Source organism: Stegodyphus dumicola, chromosome 10 (assembly GCF_044657685.1).
Source record: "Stegodyphus dumicola isolate Sdum_Otavi_A_Nest chromosome 10, ASM4465768v1".
In the NCBI taxonomy this organism is placed as follows: Eukaryota; Metazoa; Arthropoda; class Arachnida; order Araneae; family Eresidae; genus Stegodyphus; species Stegodyphus dumicola.
Genome location: NC_140777.1, coordinates 11,374,422 through 11,393,891, shown reverse-complemented (window position 1 = coordinate 11,393,891; position 19,470 = coordinate 11,374,422). Strand labels below are relative to the sequence as shown.

Here is a 19,470-nt window from a genome sequence, read left to right as displayed (position 1 = left end):
TTCAATTCATATATCGTTCTAAAGCATTTTAAAAATTTTTAATCTCAACTTCTGAAAGCTCTTTCAATAGATATAATGTAGAAGATGCTTATTCATTTCGTAGCACTTCACTTGTCTGTTCTGAATCAATTTCAGGAATAATTTAGTCAAGCTTCCCTGTAATTAAAGTGCAATTTTTTATGGCAGTAGAAATTACCTTAAATGTAGAATTAAAATTACGCAGATGTTAAGAGAAAATTAAAGTAAACCAGCACAAGAAAAGCTAAAAAGAAAAAACGAACATGAAAGAAGAGGAATCCAATCAACTCCAACAGAACGTAGTCAGGAGGAGGATACGTTGAAATTAATTGCATATATATATACGTCTGATTGGGCTGATTGCAATGAAAAAGGGAGGTGCACAACTACATGTTATCGCATTCCCATTTACAAAATTTCAACGTTCTTACGGCTACTTATTTTTGAGTTACGTGATATGCATACGTACGTACGTACAGATATCACAGAAAGAATCTTTCCTGAATCCATTTCATATCCATGTTATAATCTCTTTAGGAAAAAAGATTCCTTTCTTCCGTTTGTACGTACAAATTTTCCTAACAGTATCGTTCAAATGGAGTCCAGAAGGATCAAAATGTATATTTTCGTTGAAATATGATACCTGAAAATTTTTACGGTTACAGATTATAATACAATCGTACAAGGAAGTAATATATATTTATATATATATATATGTTGTATGATCTTAAATTCATTTAGTGCGAAAACAAGTTACTACTACTTGCGCAGTTGCTGCAAAGTAAGTTATTAATAATTTATTTACTAAATAATATTGATTAATTGATTATATTATCTCCTAAGTTTAATTATATTACGATTATCTTAAAAGAGTGAATCCATACTAGTAAGTTATATTTTGGAAGATGTTTTGAAGTAACTTGAAAGTAAAATGTTAAAAATGTTTTAACGGGGACTGGAATTAAATCATGAATAACAAAATTTCAATTGTAAAAGGAATAAATTAAAGGCAAGAATTAAATTAAATGCATGTAATCATTGTCATTGATCGGAAATTAGTTGACAAGGGGAACAAACCAACTCCCGTTCCATGAACAATAATTAATAAATAAATAAATAAATACGAAGGTGCTTCTTTACTCGAGCAATAACGTTAAGCCAAACCAGCAATTCAAGTCAGGCCAAATATTTCCGTGAATAGAAGGGATTATGAACCAATGCTGATATTCAAAGATTAATTGATTATATTATCTCCTAATTAAGCATTTTAGCCAATTCAATTTTGAGTGAAAAGCAATTTCTGCAGTAAATTTCGATCATGCTCGAGTAACCGTCCCCGGCACCCTCGTGTTTATGCATTTGAGTTCAATATTATTTGTAAAAATTAAACATTGAAAATTCTCATTATGAAATAGAATTCAAAGTAGTTGAAATAAACATTAGAAAATTACAAAATATAAGATAAATAATGCATGATGCATAATGCAAACTTTGTAAAAACAAATCAAAAATAATATAAAAATAAAAATATAATAAGAAAAGTGAATGTACATGAAGATATAAAGGCCAGAGAAAGTATTAATTAACTTACGTTCGTTCTAGTGGGGAGTGGGCCCACCAGCGGCCGAGCGGTAAAGTCGCTGAACACTGGTAGTTCGGTCCGAGGTTCGAATCCCGCGAACGGGCTGGCTGCATGGGCGTTTCCGTGGTTTTCCCCATGTGTAACGTGTATACGAGCCAGTTTCCATTAGAAAGTCCTCCACGAAGGCATTCCTCCTCTTAGGCAGATAGCCCTCGAGGCTTTGCCATAATCACACACACACACTTTAGTGGGGAGTGGGCAAAGTGTTCTCTTCGCGTCTGACTCAGAAGTGTAGTGTTTCCTCCGTATTTATTTCTTAATTATTGTTCATTGAACTGGAGTTGGTTTCTTCTCGTTGAAAAGTCAACTAATTTCCGATCAATGACAATGATTACATGCATTTAATTTAATTCTTGCTTTAATTTATTCCTTTTACAATTGAAATTTTGTTATTCATGATTTAATTCCAGTCCTCGTTAAAACATTTTTAACATTTTACTTTCAAGTTACTTCAAAACGCCTTTCAAAATATAATTTTCTAGTATGGAGTATGGATTCACTCTTTTAAGATAATCCTACTAAAATTAAACTTAGGTGATAATATAATCAATTAATCATTATTATTTAGTAAATAAATTTATATATATATATATATATATTCAAGGATTTTAATAAATGCTGCTAGTGTCATTTCACGGATCCTATTAAAATAGATTAAGAAATAAGTTTATTTCCTTTAAATCACTTACTTTATTAATCAGTAAAAAGGCGGATTAAATTTTATTATGCCTCTGGTTTTCTTGTTGTGCCTCTGGTTTTCTTGTTGTGCCTCTGTTTTCTTAATTGTGCCTCTGGTCTCTTGAAAATTAGGTCCCTCTAAGGGCAGATCCACCGCGGTTGATAAATTCTGGAAAGTAATGAAAGAAAAATGGAGATCAATACACTTGGATATTTTACAAAAGCACTTCTGTCATGGAAATCACGATGTAGACATATAATCCAGAAAAAAGGTTGTGAGATACGATATTTAAAAAAATACTTTTTACAGTTTTAAAATTAATTAAATGACTCGGAAATCATTTTTAAATATGTAAACACCCTCCGTAGATAGAATACTTAAGAGGACTTAAAATTTTGATTTGTTCTGCCCCTCAAAAACTTTTAGATATTTTGAAGCAGGGGATTTAAAAAATGTGCACAGCCCTTGACAGGACTAGAACTGACTCGAGCTCCAGACTTTCGTATTGGTAGCCGGACGTGCTTTCTATTTACACCACGAACATATGCGTTAATGAGGAGAAAATACCTTAGTTTTAGCATATAAACAATGAAAATGAAAGAACTTCTTGAAATTTTTTTCATTTCATTTCATTTTTAGTTCTAAATTCCTTTCTTTATATATATGTGATGTACCAGCTTTTGTCCAGAATAAATAGATTGGTGAAGAAATATAGATGTAGTCGTAACTTAAATTATCAGAAGATAAGTTTAAAAAACAGGATCCATTTACTATTGGTCAGGAAAAATAGCAGTTACAAAATCTTGATCTCCGGAGTAAATAAAAAAGGATTACTAATAACTTTTTGTATGAAGTTTACTGCATCGTTGCATTAAAGAAAATACCCCGATATTCCTCTGCGAGTCCTTTTATACCCTCTGGAAAGGCGGAGCTTCCAAGAAATGACGCCAGACTCGTCAGCCATTCCAGTTCGCTTTAAATATCTCCAGAGCATTCTATAACTGTACGTGTAGAAAAGGCGGGAAAAACAACTTGACTACGGGGCTGTGGATTTAATTCCACGTACTTTTAAGTAAGAGACCGTCGCCATTAAAAATGAAAAGAACATACAGTTAGAATTTTAAGTGTATTCTTGACTATGGAATTTTATTATTACATATATACACGGCTAAAAAAGCATTTATAAAATAAGCTTTTATTTAAAACTCATAAAATGATTCATGAACAAGAAAAGGAAAAGCAATTTATCATATAGTTAAACGTTGAAAATCTCATATGTATTTTCTTTTTAAAGGGTTTTTCCGCTCTATCCGATGGTGTAAACATTTAAATTCTGAAAGTTTTAGTTTGTTACTTAAACAAAGATACATGCAAAAAGTCGCTTCAACACTAAATTTAAAAAAAAATCTAATTCAAATTTAGAACAATTTATCTTTACCGCAACAAAATAAGAACTCGATAGCTTATAAGGGAACAGTTTATAAATATATGGCCAAATTTTAAATACAGTGACAAAAACCTTGAGCGAGTTAAATATACAGGGCGGAACCGAATGTAACTCCCTATTTTGAATTTCTTTAGATGTTATATGTAAATAGCAATATTATATGTAAACTTAACAGTTAAGATAACGTACTTAATGATTCATTAAATTTACAAGTACTCCATTTGGTATTTCCTTCCCTGGAGAAGAAATGGTTAAACCTTCACACAGGAAGAACAAAAATTTTCAGTTTAGTTCCGACATTTCCTTTTCGATTTATATATCTAAGTAAAGAAAAGATATAAAATCAGAAATTTAGACATTAAGAAATTTTTAAAAACTTCGAGCACTCTTATTTACTTCTCGTGTCTTTTTATTTAAGTCTTTTCACTAAGGTTTTATAATTTCACTCACGTTTCAAATTCTTTGGATCATGTGCTCTTTTAGTTAAAAGGTAAAAGTTTGATTTGAATTTTTTACTAAAGTATTTTATTATTTCACTTATGTTTTCAATTATTTGATTAGAATTTTATTTATTCAAGATTTTAATTTACTTTGTTTTTTTTTTTCTTGCTTTGGGGAAGAGCCTGAATTTTCGGTTGAGCTATTATAAATACGTTGAAACAATTCATCAGCTAATTCTGGATACAGAAAAGCAAGAAATTTTGTGGAAGAGAGATTTCAATTGATTTCAGTGTTCCTCCTTCTGACGAAGTGACATTGAGGTTGATTGCATTCCTCTTCTATTATGTTCTTTTTTCCTTTAAATTTCATTGATTTTTTTTAATTGGGGTATTGCTTCTTTGAGGTGTTTTGGTTTTAACATTTATTAAATTCTTTTTTGCATTTATAGGATTATTTGAAATTTATTACTTATGAATTTCAATTTTTGGTCATTGTGAAAAATTGGTTCTAAATTTTTTATTTTATGTCTTTACTGATAATTTTTCAGCAGCATAATGCGCGAAAATTCTAGACATGATTACATGTTGTTTTAAAAAAATTCTTTTGTAATTATCTATATATCTCTCTATATAAAAGCGGCTAAAGTGTGTGTCGCCGATTTATTATTGTTGCCACTCGGAAAAGTGAGTGCGGACATTAACGTGTCCGCAATTTTTAATAAATATCTCGGCCGATTAAAGTCGTACGAAGATAAGAACGGTATCGATGAATTCGGAGAATTCTTTGGAATCCGAGGATACGCGTCTCGAATTTCAACTCGACGCCTCTCCGTAGATATTCGAGAAAAAAGAATTTGACACGTAACCAAATCCCTCTAATAGGGAAAACCCAAGAAAGAAAGTGCAAAATGTAGGGGAAAATTAGTTTTTAATTAATATCTCGGCTGCTTAAAGTCCCACGAAGACGCGAATGGTCAAATTGGCGTGCCACGGGCCTGCGGAATCCAACGGTGTGCTTCGCTAAGCCAGAGAGCCTGCCGTTTCGGAGGAGATAATGTTACTTCACCCCATATATATATATATATATATATATATATATATGTATGCGGCTTAAGTGTCTCTTTGTCGCCGATAGTTTATTGGTTGCTTGCGTAACTGTACTAGCCAATGGGGTGAAGTTGCCACGGCACAGGGTTGCTGTTTCAATTGAGACGTAGACAATTTAATGTAAAACTTGCCTTTGCTATGACCATCAATAAGTCTCAGGGCCAAACGCTTAAGCGTGTTGGCCTTTTTTCTTGCATTTGGTCAACTTTATGTTGCCTGCTCAAGAGTTCGTGAAAGAACGGACGTAACATTAAAAATAATGGATGGTCCTTTGCAAGGCGAGCTTAAAAATGATGGAAAGATCTACACAAGAATTGTTGTGCACAAAGAAATCTTTGACATGTGAATTAACATTTCATTATTTAAATCAACTTTATTTATTGAGCTAGCGGTGGCTCTTAAGAAATATACCGCCAGTGGTTTCCTTCATTGCACTCTACTTTAAGCAATTAAGCAAGTAGAAGGGGGGAAACCCCGTGGGGCAGTAAGCAAAGGAGTGTCCTCGCCGCCTGCCCTGGGTAATTTTGTTTAAATTAGCAGACACCTTTACACAAATCATTTTAATTACAATTTATAATATCTAGAACAGCGGTCATTCCGTATGATCTCCGGGCTTTCTAGTATATATATATATATATATATACATATGTAATATATAATTGTATATATAGGTATTTAAATATGCATATAGTATTTAAATAGACATACATAATTTCAGCATCGCCTTCTGCTGCCAAACTGCAGAAGTTTTACATCCAAAGGGTCAAAAATCTTCAATTACTCAAAAAGTCAAAATAAATAAATAAAAGCCATTTTCTTCATTCATTGTATAAAACATTTTACTTGAGAGCACCGGGTGAACATCCTGTAATAAAACGCCAGTCCTTGGGTCATTTTAATCCGAGCAAAATGGGTAATTCCGAAGGTCCACCGCTTCCCAGAAGGAGAACATGAAGGTTTCCGCATTACGGACCAGCCTAATCTTGTCCATCTTGCCTCGCATCACTGACCCCCGCTTTCACTCGAGTGCTCGTCTTGGTAAGAGGGGTTTCGCGAAATAAAGCATTCTTTGGATTCACGCGCTTGTCGTTTCATTGTTTCCGAGCAAGGCGACAAGATTGGAGCTCTTTTCTTCGCTTTCGTGATGTATGGAATCGTTTTGAAATCTTCCTATTCAAACGAATATCATACTTATTATTCAACAAAAGAAACTGAAGCACGCGTCTGAAGAAAGCCAAATAAAACTGTAATTATTGAAGCCAGGTTTTTCTGTGGTTTAGTACGCAGATAAATGATATAAAAGTTACATTCGTTTCATTAATAAATACTTCTTTACATATGATTATAATCAGCTTTCTCTGTAAATTTTCTTACAGTTTGTAGGGTTTTTCTTAATTTGCATAACAAATTTATTTTAAGGGGACTTATACAATTTAAAACCAGCAAGACCTTCGAATATGTGACTGTTGCAAGAATAGGGATAACTTATTTATTTAAAATGCAATTGCTTCCAACTTTTTACAGCTGACTACATAATATAGCTGCTTTCTGAAATAGTAATCATAATGTTTGTGTTGCCACAAATATTTTAATAATTTAATCCGCTTTGTGACAAAATTTTTCGTCATATTTCCACCTTGCGCGCACAGTTTAAAACATTCTGTTGCATAATTTATTCCATATTTAATATATAACTTTTATAACATTTGGAAACTACTGTGAACCTAAAATTCTAAAAATGTCATGTTAAATTTTTATTTTATTTTGAGTCGAGTTTATAAAATGTATTTTATTAAAAAAATCTGTAATGTTTTCGTCCATAAAATTTTTCAATATTAAAATATTCATCAGATTTTTGATTCAGTTAGAAAATAGTGCCCATATAAAGAATTCCATCCAATTTCAAGTATGTACCATTAGCCATTTTTAAAACATCATGCGCGCAAGGTGGAAACATGGCGAAATATTTTGTCACAAAGAGGATTAAATTACAAAAATATTTGTGGCAACACAAACTTTCTGCTTACTAGTTTCAAAAGCAGCTATATTACGTAGTCAGCTGTAAAAGGTTGAAAGAATTTGCTTTTAAAATAAATAAAATATCCCAATTTTTGCAACAGTCTTATATTCGAAGATCATAAGGGGTTTAAGGTGTATGAGCCCCCTTAAGTTTACCTTCTCTCAACTTCTCAAACTTCCCGCACATTCTCTCGCCAGGATGTAAATTTTAAAGTTAAGTGAAGTGCTATTTAAAGGTGTGATTATCTCAGTTTTATTCAGAGCGTGTTTCGCTAGCCTAGCGCACGTTTCGCTGTTATTTTCGCGGTAACTCGAGTTAGGCTCTTTGCCCGTTTTCAGTTTAGTATCACGCCGGTTAGATCTCTGAGTCCCAAGGTCCGTACAGTGAAAATGTTCGCGCATAAGAGGAAAAACGCGTTGAATGGTCAACCACATCGTGACGTCACAGGGAGACCTCTGTTGCTTTCTCTCATACTACGAGGGTAGAAACCACGGTAGGCGCTTGAAACGAATTTGCGCTTATTTGACTGTTCTTATTTGCTAGGTGTTTACATTAAAATGTTAAAGAAGGATATTAACTAAATCATAATTTAACATGTATAAATATCTAATAAACATTTTTTATCGACATACATACGACTTTTGAAATATATATTTAAAACTAAAGGTATCGAATAAATACGCAAATCAATGAATGAACACTTACCTGAAAAATAAATTTGCATTGTACATAACCTTATTTCTTTGACATATTTTATACTTGAGCGTATAATTTTTAAGACAGTATATAAAGATATTTTATAAAAATAAACTTTGAATAATTTAAACCGAGGGCAAATTAAGTTCAGAACCCAAATTATGTGCTGTAAATTGCATAAGTTTAGTGGCTATATTTATTAAATTCTAAACATAATCTAAGCTAATTCAAATATCATACTGAATAAGGAACTGGCACATGAATTCGCAAATGCTATTGTAAAAAAAACAAAATAGATTTTTGTAGTTGCAGATTTTTTTATGTCACAATTCGCTTTTTCAGAATCAAAAATATTTTTATTTATTTATTTTACATTATGAAGATGTATTATATATATACATATAATATTTTACACTAAGATATATGCATTTATATATATATATATATATATATATATAATATATACAAATATTATGAGATGAATGTTTAAAAATAATCACTGTACGGACCTTGTGTGAGTCCATCTCTTAGGAGAAATTTTGAAGTGCGTTCTGAAACTCGTTTTATTTTTCAGATTTGATTTTTTGTATTTTCGTCTACGTTTAAGTTATCGCCGTAAGTGAACGCTGTTTTTGTAAAGCACGAAGTCCGTGCTGTCTGTGCCCAGCAGCGGCCGAGCGGTAAAGTCGCTGAACACTGGTAGTTCGGTCCGAGGTTCGAATCCCGCGAACGGGCTGGCTGCATGGGTGTTTTCGTGGTTTCAATCATGTGTAACGTGTATACGAGCCATTTTCCCTTAGAAAGTCCTCCACGAAGGCATCCCTTCCCTTAGGCAAATAGCCCTCGAGGCTTTGCCGTAATTTAATAACCTAACCTAATCGTGCTGTCTGTTATTTTAGTTTGAGTTAATAAAGGGTTATTTTCACCCTTCTTCTGTGCTGGTATTTATTTCACGCCTGTGCGAGAATTCGCCAGATTCATCGTAAGATCTACGTTAATGCATGTGGACAGTTAGAGATAGATCTTACAAGTTTACAGTTCCGTTGTGAGAAAATACATCTGCTAATGCGTGTTTTATATCCCCATTAATGTTTTCTGTGTTAATAACTGGTGGTAATATTTGTGAGCGAAAAGTCAAAACATTTAAGCAAATTCATTCAGCGTAGTCAAGCGAATGAGAAACTTTAATGAATGCTGATACAGACATAAAGCATGTAAAGAACTATCGCATTAACCCTTGTGTGCTCTTGCGGTGTAAGTGATTGATTACCAAGTTGATTTAGGAGTTCGAATCTTGAAGAAGACATAGCTGATTTTTCATATTTTCTACTTCGAAAAATCCAAATAGTCTCTAAGAGGAGAACTCTTTTCTCTGCAAGCCTAACCACCCAGTGACCAAGAGGATAAAAATGCAAAACACTAATAGTTCAACACAGGTTAGAATCTCGACGAAAAAGGCGCTTTGCAAACTCTTCATGTGTTCTAAATGCTCATTTTCTTAGTTTTCCTATTTTTTAGGATGAATACGAGAGAATATCCCTCAAATCTCTCCGCTAAGGCATCTTTCTCCATAGGTAGCTCTTCGTCGTAATCGAATAAACAAGCAAACAAACAAACCTTATATGCTTTCAGGTCTAAGACAGTGAGTGACATGAAATCGTAAATATTACCGAACCTAATGTACAGAGGTTGTTCGCACATTTTTTAGACGATTTTAGTAAAGCGGTAATAAAACATCGTTTGCTGCAAAAGAAGTAATTGCAATTGTACTAAGTTTTTAAAAATCAAAATTATTGTCTGCGGCTTGAAAGTTTTGTTTTTATTCAAAATGGCGAATTTAACAAAGCAGTGGTTCGAAGGCTACATTGACGCTCTTTCCGAAGAGAAATATGCATACTCCGTTATCCAAAAACGATGTGATAGTCACGGTTTTGTGATATCTTTTGCGTCGATAGGTAATATCATCAACAAGAAAGGAAAACAACGTCCAATTGGAGCCTCAAGTGGGACAAAAATTCCAAACAAGTATCCAAGAAAAAAACGGACATCTTCGACTATTACAAAGGTACGTTGTTTAATATTAAAAGAAAATCCCCCTAGTCAAAGGACAGTTGCAAAATGATTAAAATGCTCGGTGTCCACTGTAAACAAAATGATAAACGTTGATTTAAATCTTAAGAAAGCGAAAAAACGCAATGTGCATCGTCTTCTTCCAAAGCATATCGCTCAACGCAGGACACGCTGCAGAATTCTATATGAGAAACACTTATCCAAAGAAAAATGGAAAACAATTGTCACAATAGATGAAGTATGGGTGTATTTAAATGACTGTAACGAAAAAAGAGAATTTATTATCATAAAATGGGAGACAAAAATTTAAGTACATGGTTCAAAGAATCGAAAGAAAATTTTTCTAAGGGATTCATGATTGTTGCTGGTTTTTCTTATAATGGCAAGTTAAAAATAAAGAGAGTGCAAAAAAATGTCAAGATTAACTTCAAATACTATCAGGAACATATTTTATCGCCAATTTTTCTGAATGATATACCATCGCTTTACCCACAGTCCCATCTATCTGTGAGACTCCATCAGGACAAAGCTAGCAGTCACACATCAAAATCCACTGTAAATTTCCTAAAAGAAACGGAACAAAAAACTGGTATCAATGCCATACCCTTCACTGATGTCCCTACTAAATCTCCCGATGTGTCACCTATGGATTTTTGTGCTTTCGGACTTTTAAAATCTGCATTATCCAAACGTTGTCCCAAAACCCTAACAGGACTCTGGAAAGGTGTTCGGGAGGAATGGGATAGAATATCTCTTCTGCGACTTCAAAAGGCATTATTATCCTGGAAATTGCGGTGTCGAATGATAGTTCAGAATAAGGGATGTCAAATAGAACATTTAAAACACAAGAATTTTATGTAATTTAGTTTTTTGAATACAATATACATCGTCTAAAAAATGTGTGAACAGACTCTGTATAAGACTGTATTCCTGAATCATGCACAAATACAGATTATTATATTTATAATGTAAATATTGGTTTAATTAATAAATTACTTACAGTCGCCAGAGACAAACAATTACCTAATCTAAATCGTGATAAGATATATTGTAAAATGCATAGCAGACTTTTACAGCGTACTTTTTTCTTTCTGTCTCTGTCTCTAATACATATGAAAACAAGAGATTCCAAACTTTTAGTACAATCGTCAGAGACGATGGTGTCCGCCGATAACATCGCGGCAAAAACATCGTGGACGAAAACGTCGCGGAGAAAACAACGCAAGGTGAAAACGTCGTGCTACAAAACATCGTGGGAGAAAACATCGCAAAGAGAAAACATTGCAGTTCTAAAATATCGTGGTACAAAACATCGTCGTAGAAAATAAAGCGGTTCAAAAACATCGCAGTTTTAAAACATCGTCGTCGAAAATATCGTGATAAAAAATAAAGTATCTACAAATCATCGCATGACGATAACATCGCAGACATGCTTTTTTCAGGTTTTAATAATTGTAAATGGATATTCCCATAATGATTTGTGAGCGCAAGGTGTAAAGAAGGATAAATTTTACTTTCACATATTTTATTAACTAATAAATTTTTGCTGAAAACGTAAGAAGGAAACTTAAGCATAGAAAATTAAATGTAACTTATAGATTATAATTTTCATGAAATATTACCAGTAAAAACTTTATAAAAATGATTTATTAATGGCCTTTGTTAGTTAACTATGTCGGTTTAAAGTTCTATTAAGTGCTATAAGTTGCATTAATTTTTTTTATGCTTAAGTTTCCTTTTTATTTTCTCAGCAAAAATTTATTAATTAATAAAAAATATGAAAGTAAAAATTATCCTTCTTTCCATCTTGCGCTCACAAATCATTATGGGAATATCCATTTACACTTATTAAAGCATGCCTGAAAAAAGCATGTCTGCGATGTTATCGTCATGCGATGATTTGTAGATACTTTATTTTTTACCACGATATTTTCGACGACGATGTTTTTAAACTGCGAAGTTTTTGAACCGCTTGATTTTCGACGACTATGTTTTGTAGCACGATGTTTTCGCCTTGCGTTGTTTTCTTCGCGACGTTTTCGTCCGCGATGTTTTTGCCGCGATGTTATCGGCGGACACCACTATCTCTGTTTTATGGCTAAATTAATTATATTATAACCAGCATTAATAATTTTATTACTTTACAAACAACTTATTAGAAGTAAAATAATAATTTGTTTTAGTAGCTTTTATGTTTTCATAAACGGTGTAACAATTTTCAAATTCTCGGTAACAAATATTATCGCTTCCTATTATTTTTTTTAAGAAATCAAATAATGAAGAATCTGCGTGAGTGTATGCATGTTCCTCGAATACTGAATAAACGACGGTCCCTACGACAATCCAATTAGAATAACGTAGACCCGAACATGGATATCTATAGAAGCTTGAATTTTTAATTTCGAATTTGTTGCATTATGTTTTCATATCTCGTAAAATTTTAATGAATTTTTTACTAATAAACTCAACGATATGGCAACGCTATCCCGAAATATACTAGCTGGAAACGAAATTTATAGGGCGATGGATTGATCGAAGTGATCCCATAGCTTGGCCACCAAGATCACCGGATCTTTCGTATTTTTATCTCAAATCCGAGAGATTTGCTGTTGAACTGAATTTTATGTGTCTTAAATGCGAAGAACGAGATGTTTCGATAAATAAAGTCAACACATATAAAATTCTTAATAAAAAGACAGAAAAATTATGTTAACAGGAGTGTGTCCTACAGCAGATTGGTAAGCTGCGATGCTTAGCGAGAGTATAAAAAACCTTAATTTAAACTCTGGTGCAACTTTAAAATCTAAATCCTTTCAGATTTTCTTTCTTTATGTCTATTTAGTCATTTATTTATTGACAAAGTATACTTTTCAAATTATTTTCTTAAAATACATTCCAGTTTTTTCGGAAAGTGTGTCATGAAAATTTAGAAATGTCAAGAAACGAGAAGGCAAAATATATAGCGCAGAATAATGGGAACACATTTATTTTCCTACCTGAAATTGTTTTCGTGTGATCTAAATTGGCTGAAAATATTTATGCGAAAGTTAAAGATCTTCTTTTAAGCTTGTAGTGTCTGTCAGGTTTCCCTAAATTATTCGTATACTTCCCATAAATATTCTTACGATAGTTTGATAAATTAACAACGGCACGCCTTTAATTGCGGAGAAACCTTGACCTAGCCGACGACAATGTTCGCACTGTTGAGAAATTTTAAATGACCTTTATTTTTCGACGAAAAGGAAAGTATCGCCGCCTTTTTACCAAGGTCATTAGTAAGGGTAGAATCAAGTTTATTAATAAAAACTTGATTCGAATACGTTTGAATTATATACACATTAAGGCACTGCAAATGATGTCTGGATATGTTTAACATGAGAATATCAGCTATTTTTCTTGTACGTCAAAACACTCTGACACTTATTTCGTATATATTTCGTCGCATAAATATTTGGTATATATTCTGTCACTCATCGCTATTATTAAAAAGTATGATTAAATAAGAAATACTAAGTTGTGAAGTCATAGAAGAACTAAGGTAAAACGAATTATCACATTTCTCTGTACACGCTCTCGTAGTGTAAGTAGTCAGCAGTTCATCTGGTTATGAAATATCCCTGATTCGACTCCGAGGGAAGGCAAAATTGAGTTTTAACGTTTCTTGCTTCGAGAAACCTATTCGACTCAGTCGAGTCATTAGACTTATTTCGAAGTAGGAAAGAAGAAAAAGAATAGTACCCTAGCCGGGATTCGAAGCTCAGATGTCCCGATTGCTAGTTGGATGTTCTTCCAATTACACCACGAAGGCACGCAATAAAGAAGGAGAAAATCTTCTACAGCTTTACAAAGTATATCATAAAGAAACATAAACAACACATGAAAAAACATATTCTCAAAGTGACTAAAGGTTTACTCCAAAATCCTAAAAATACCCAAACACCCAAAAGTAAGTGTCATTTGTTATAAGTGAATCTGAGCAAGTAGGCAGAACTTTAAGAGGCGATAGAAGGTAGCTATACGAGCAATATTCATCATATAATGCATGATGTATGGTCGAAACGTAAACGGCGAGCCGCTAGGTGACATTGTAAAGAAATGGTATAAAAAGGGTCATTATTGGAACCCAACGACATTTTCTATCTTGGATTGCCGAGCGGACTGCTGGTTAAACGAACCAAGCAATTTCCAGGGCGATGAATTGGTCGACGTGGTCCCATACCTTGGCCACCAAGATTATCGTATCCTCGTATTTGGGTTTTTTCCTGCGGGGCCATACGAAAAGCCTAATCTACGAATGCACCGTCGAAACCAATATGGATTCTGGTCACCCAAATCGCCGTTGTTGCCGGCGATATTCGGGAAATGGTGGTGTCTTACAAATGTGCGTCACTACCTTTCCCGCAGATGGGAAGCCTGCATTACAGCTGGCGAAAGGTCTTCTGAGTAAATTTTTAGGCATGTTCTGTTAATAAAATATTTTCTGAAATCTCTCATTCTTGTGTTAATTCTTTAAATGTAATAGTGAAAAACTGCCCTCTAACTTCTTGTCTTCCAACCAGACATTCTTTGACGAATATTGCTCATACCTGCCTTCTAACACACTCTAAAATTTTGCCCATTTGTTCAGATTCACCCTGTATACAGAGAGAGAGAGAGAGAGAATATATGAATAATTAGGTTTATTTGTTATATATAAGGTGTAAATATAATAAAATATGATGGTTGCGCTAAGAAATGATTGGCTACCTCAAAACTGACTATTCTAAATTTTATGTTCTTCCTATGTTCATCATTTCTAAAAAAATTCGAGATCTTACCAAAATCATATGACGCTTACATAACGCTGCTTGCAAAAGAGAACTAAAACCTAAAATTAATGAATCGCAGCTTACATATGCACCTACGTAGTATAAATACTGCTTCGCGAGTAATTACGTCACTTCTGTATTATGCTGTATTGTTCTTCACCTTAAAACCCGACACATAAAAATTATCGTATTTAACTAATGGTTGGATAAATATCTTGCCTTTTGTCGTAGCTTAAATTATCAGACGATAAGTTTAAAAAACAGGACCCATTTATTATGATTCAGAAGAAATAGCAGTTACAAAATCAGATATCCGGAGTAAATAAAAAGAATTACTAATAACTTTTTGTGTGAAGTTTACTGCATCGTGACATTTAAGAAAAAGCACCCGATATTCCTTTGCGAATCCTTTTATAGCCTCTGGAAAGGCGGAGCTTCCAAGAAATGACGTCAGCCTCGTCAGCCAGTCCAGTTCGCTTTAAATATTTCCAGAACATTCTATAACTGTACGTGTAGAAAAGGCGGGGAAAACAACTTGACTACGGGGCTGTGGATTTAATTCCACGTACTTTCAAATAAGAGAACGTCGCCATAAAAATTAAAAGAACATACAGTTAGAATTTTAAGTGCATTCTTGACTTTGGAATTTTATTATTACATATATATATATACATACAGAGTGAGAGAGAGAATATATATATATATATATACATTTACATATAGAGAGAAACAGAATATATAAATAAATGTATTATCTCATAGAAAATTTGAAGCAGTATTTATTTAGTAAAGGATTATGAAAATAAAAAATGGGAATTAGTAATTAATTAAATTGTAATTTGTAATTTGTAAATGCTAAATTTTAAAAAAGTAAATTCAAACAATTAAAACAATATATATAATTTCTAACTTATAATTCTTATCCTCGGGGATTGCCATTTTGAGTTTGAGTGTAAGTACTGTATAGCAATAATTTTTATTACTTTATCCTTTACCTTTTAATAATTTTGCATATAAGGTATCTCTGCCACTTTCCTAGCGGGCCTTCGTGGTGTAGTGGTTCTACACGCTGGGCCGATATTCCAGAGGTCCGTGGTTCGATTCCCGGCGAAGGCGGTTGCTAATTTTACAACTCTCCAGCTTCCAAAAAACTCCTAATGTTTCCACAGTGGCGCCCGAACTAAAAGGGTGTTGGATGAGGTTTCTCCATACCCATAATTTGGAGATTGGGTCCCCTGAAAACCCCAGTCGCCCTTTAAAAAGGGAGTATATAAGGTATCTCTCCCACTTTCGTAGCGTGCTTTCGTGGTGTAGTGGTTCTACACGCTGGGCCGGTATTCCAGAGGTCCGTGGTTCGATTCCCGGCGAAGGCGGTTGCTAATTTTTCATCTCTCCAGCTTCCAAAAAAATCCTAATGTCTCTATATGCTCAAAAGGTCAAGTGGAAAGAAATGGGAATTCGGTACTCCTTAATTGTTCAGGTTTTCATGTTTCAAATTATTGCCACTCGAGAAGTCGATTTGAAGCGTTAAAATCTGAATATTTCTAATAATAACAATGCCTAAATTTTCACTTCTAAAAATTTATTTAAAAATGTTTAATTCCTTTTCAAAACCTTTTCAAAAAATTTTTTTAAATCTATTTTGATCTTATTTCACGACTTTATTCAAGTTAAAAAATTATACAAGAATGATTGATGAATGATAAAGTTATTTTTGAAGTACAAAATGGGTTTCGTGGGCTTGTTCCGATACTATTACTGTCAGACAAGTGAGATAAGTCGCAACACAACACAGCAGTTTGTTTTAAGCAGTTAAAAATTGGGTATTGTTTAGAGAAAGAAATATGCCAATTTACAGTAAAACAACTTTTACATTTTTCGGAAAATGAAACGAGACTGGTCAGGTCACCACGAGATGAGCAGCCGTTCCATTTAGAAAGGATATATCGTTTAAACTACTCATCATATGCGTCCCCACAGTCGAAGTCGGGCTAAACAAACCTGCGGCACTTAATTTATTAACTCAGATAAAATAATTTTTACAGTTAAATAAATCCATTTCCTAAGAATATAAAAGTAAAAAAAATCTGTGTTCTGTTTCATCTGTTCATTTAGAATTTTCTGAGGTTAAAATTTTTAATGCTGCCAACATAAAAATATTCATATTATCATAAAACGTAATAACTATTTGAAATCTTCAATATTCTGTATTTAGTTTTCATAGAGATTTCAAAGAAAGCATATTTATCTTCATTATTTTAAACATCTGTGACGGTGAAACACCAAAATCTGGAGAATATCGACTTTCCCCGGTGAATGTCAACGTTCACGTAGCCGCTTGGTACATTCCCAAAATATTTTCCAAATACTCTTATTTCTGACTTACACCGGTAAATGTCGACGTTCACCATGCACTAATGGTGAATGTTGAACATATAACAATATTATATTTTCTTCTCCGTCATTCAGTCTCGAAAAAACGCCCTTGAGACTTAAAATAAAAACTTAAAACACACATTCAAAATAAGAAAGGAAAATAATGGAAGTTAAAAACTTACTAAATTATGTGATTCAAATCATATTTATTGCAAAGACTTAAATTATTATGACACTTTGAATTGCACAAGAGGCCCTTGCTTTTACAACTGCATGTATTTGTGTAACGCTTCCTTTTGCAATGACAGCGTGTACATATACTCCTCTCTTTTCGACCTACACCAGAGCATATCTGTGATTGTTGACATACACCGATGAGGGTCCGAATGTACAACTCTATCGGATAGAGCAGCTTCCGAACTGAGGTTAATTTGCCAAACGGAATTAAGTGCCTCCCCACCGCGCTTACAATCTACTATGTTGCGACCCCACAGAGGAAGGCAGTACCCGTACGCATATTTCACAGGTGCACATCTGTGTAGCCACCGCTGTGTTCAGCTGATAATATCCAGGCGTAATGAAGGGAAAACTGGAATACAGTCTTCTTGAAACTTGGCCTGTTTGCGCTAATCAATGAACACTCATCTTTATTTAAAAAACACCTTCGTAATTACGTCTTTTACGAAGACGTAAATTAATGTTTTGTCGTAAATAATGTAAATAATAATTAAGACACAATAACATGCAGAATAAATACTAATTCAGAAGTCAAACAACAAAAACCAGCGTTATATTTACAAAATTTTCACAGAACTAGCTTCGATGGTTTTACCGAACCACCATCCTCAGCTGCAAAACCGCAAATGAACAAGACAGGAAATAATGATTAGATAAGATAAGAAAGCCTGGACAAGAATAAGCAAGTGGCGTCATCTACTGGTGAAACCAGAACAAAAACATAATTTCTTTAAAGGCCGAAGGCAAATTTGGATTGGAATTAGGATCGTAAACTAGAACAGAAAGATTTTTATGAATGTGAAATGCCTCTAGAAAATCCAGTTCTCCAATGGAAGATGTTTTTCGAATAATTTTGGCAGCAGAAAAATTGAAAGTGTGATTTTCGGACCAACAATGTTGAGCAACAGAAGACTTCTGTGTTTCCTTCTTTCTAACATATGCCCCATGTTCCTTGAAGCGAAATTTTAAGGCCCTCTTAGTTTGGCCAATGTAAATTAAACCACACTGGCAAGGAATCCTATAAATACCACAGGAATTCATATCCGGAATGGGGTCCTTGAGAATGGAACTCGGAATTTTATTGATGTGAGAATAAACAACCGGAAAGTTAAATTTCTGCTAAATATGTGCAACTTTATAGCTAATTGATGGAAAGAATGGAATGACAACAAAATTTTTATAATCTCCTAAAACAAGAATGTGCCTTTTAGTGTGTTGAGATGAGAATTTTTTAACTGCTTGATTAATAATGTTGGGTGAAAAGCCCCTGTCAATAGCTATTGCTTTTAAATAATTTAGTTCTTCATCAAGGGCTAGTTTGGAGAAGCAAACTTGAAGAGCACGGAAAACATAGGAATAAAATGAAGCTAATTTTTGTTTAGTCGGATGACATGATTTAAAGTGTGGTGGAAGGCAAACCGATGAAGGTTTACGGTAAACCGTAGTACTGAAGTTCGATGTGTTACGTGTGACCAGAATGTCGAGAAACGGAAGAGAATTGCAAGTCTCAAGTTCAAAAGTGAACTGAATAGCAGGATCAATAGAATTCATTGTTGAAAGAACTTTATTTCAATCATCTTTATTACCTTCAAACAGAGTAAAATTATCGTCTACGTAGCGGAACCATGCCGGGAAGTTTAAAGTTTCAAACAATTTTGATTCATAATAATGCATGTAGATATCAGCCAGGATGAGACTGAGGGGGCTTCCCATGGCTAATCCCTCAGTTTGCTTGTAATATTTATTTTGGAAAGCAAAATGTGTTTGTTTCAAACAGAGTTGAGTGAGAGAAATTAGCTCATCAATTTCGATGCAAGAGAAATGAAATTCGCGAAGTCTGGTTTCTAGACATCTTAATGCACCCTCCACTGGGACATTGGTGAATAATGATTTTACGTCAAAAGAAACCATGAGTAAATTACGAGGAGAA

At 33.6% G+C, this 19,470-nt stretch overlaps 1 non-coding gene across 1 annotated transcript; it reads left to right on the top strand.

The window, feature by feature from the left end:
• The first annotated feature begins 15,969 nt into the window (after positions 1 to 15,969).
• TRNAI-GAU (transfer RNA isoleucine (anticodon GAU)) lies at positions 15,970 to 16,043 on the top strand. The gene has a single exon. It is a non-coding gene; the product is annotated as a tRNA-Ile (tRNA).
• Positions 16,044 to 19,470: the final 3,427 nt, after the last annotated feature.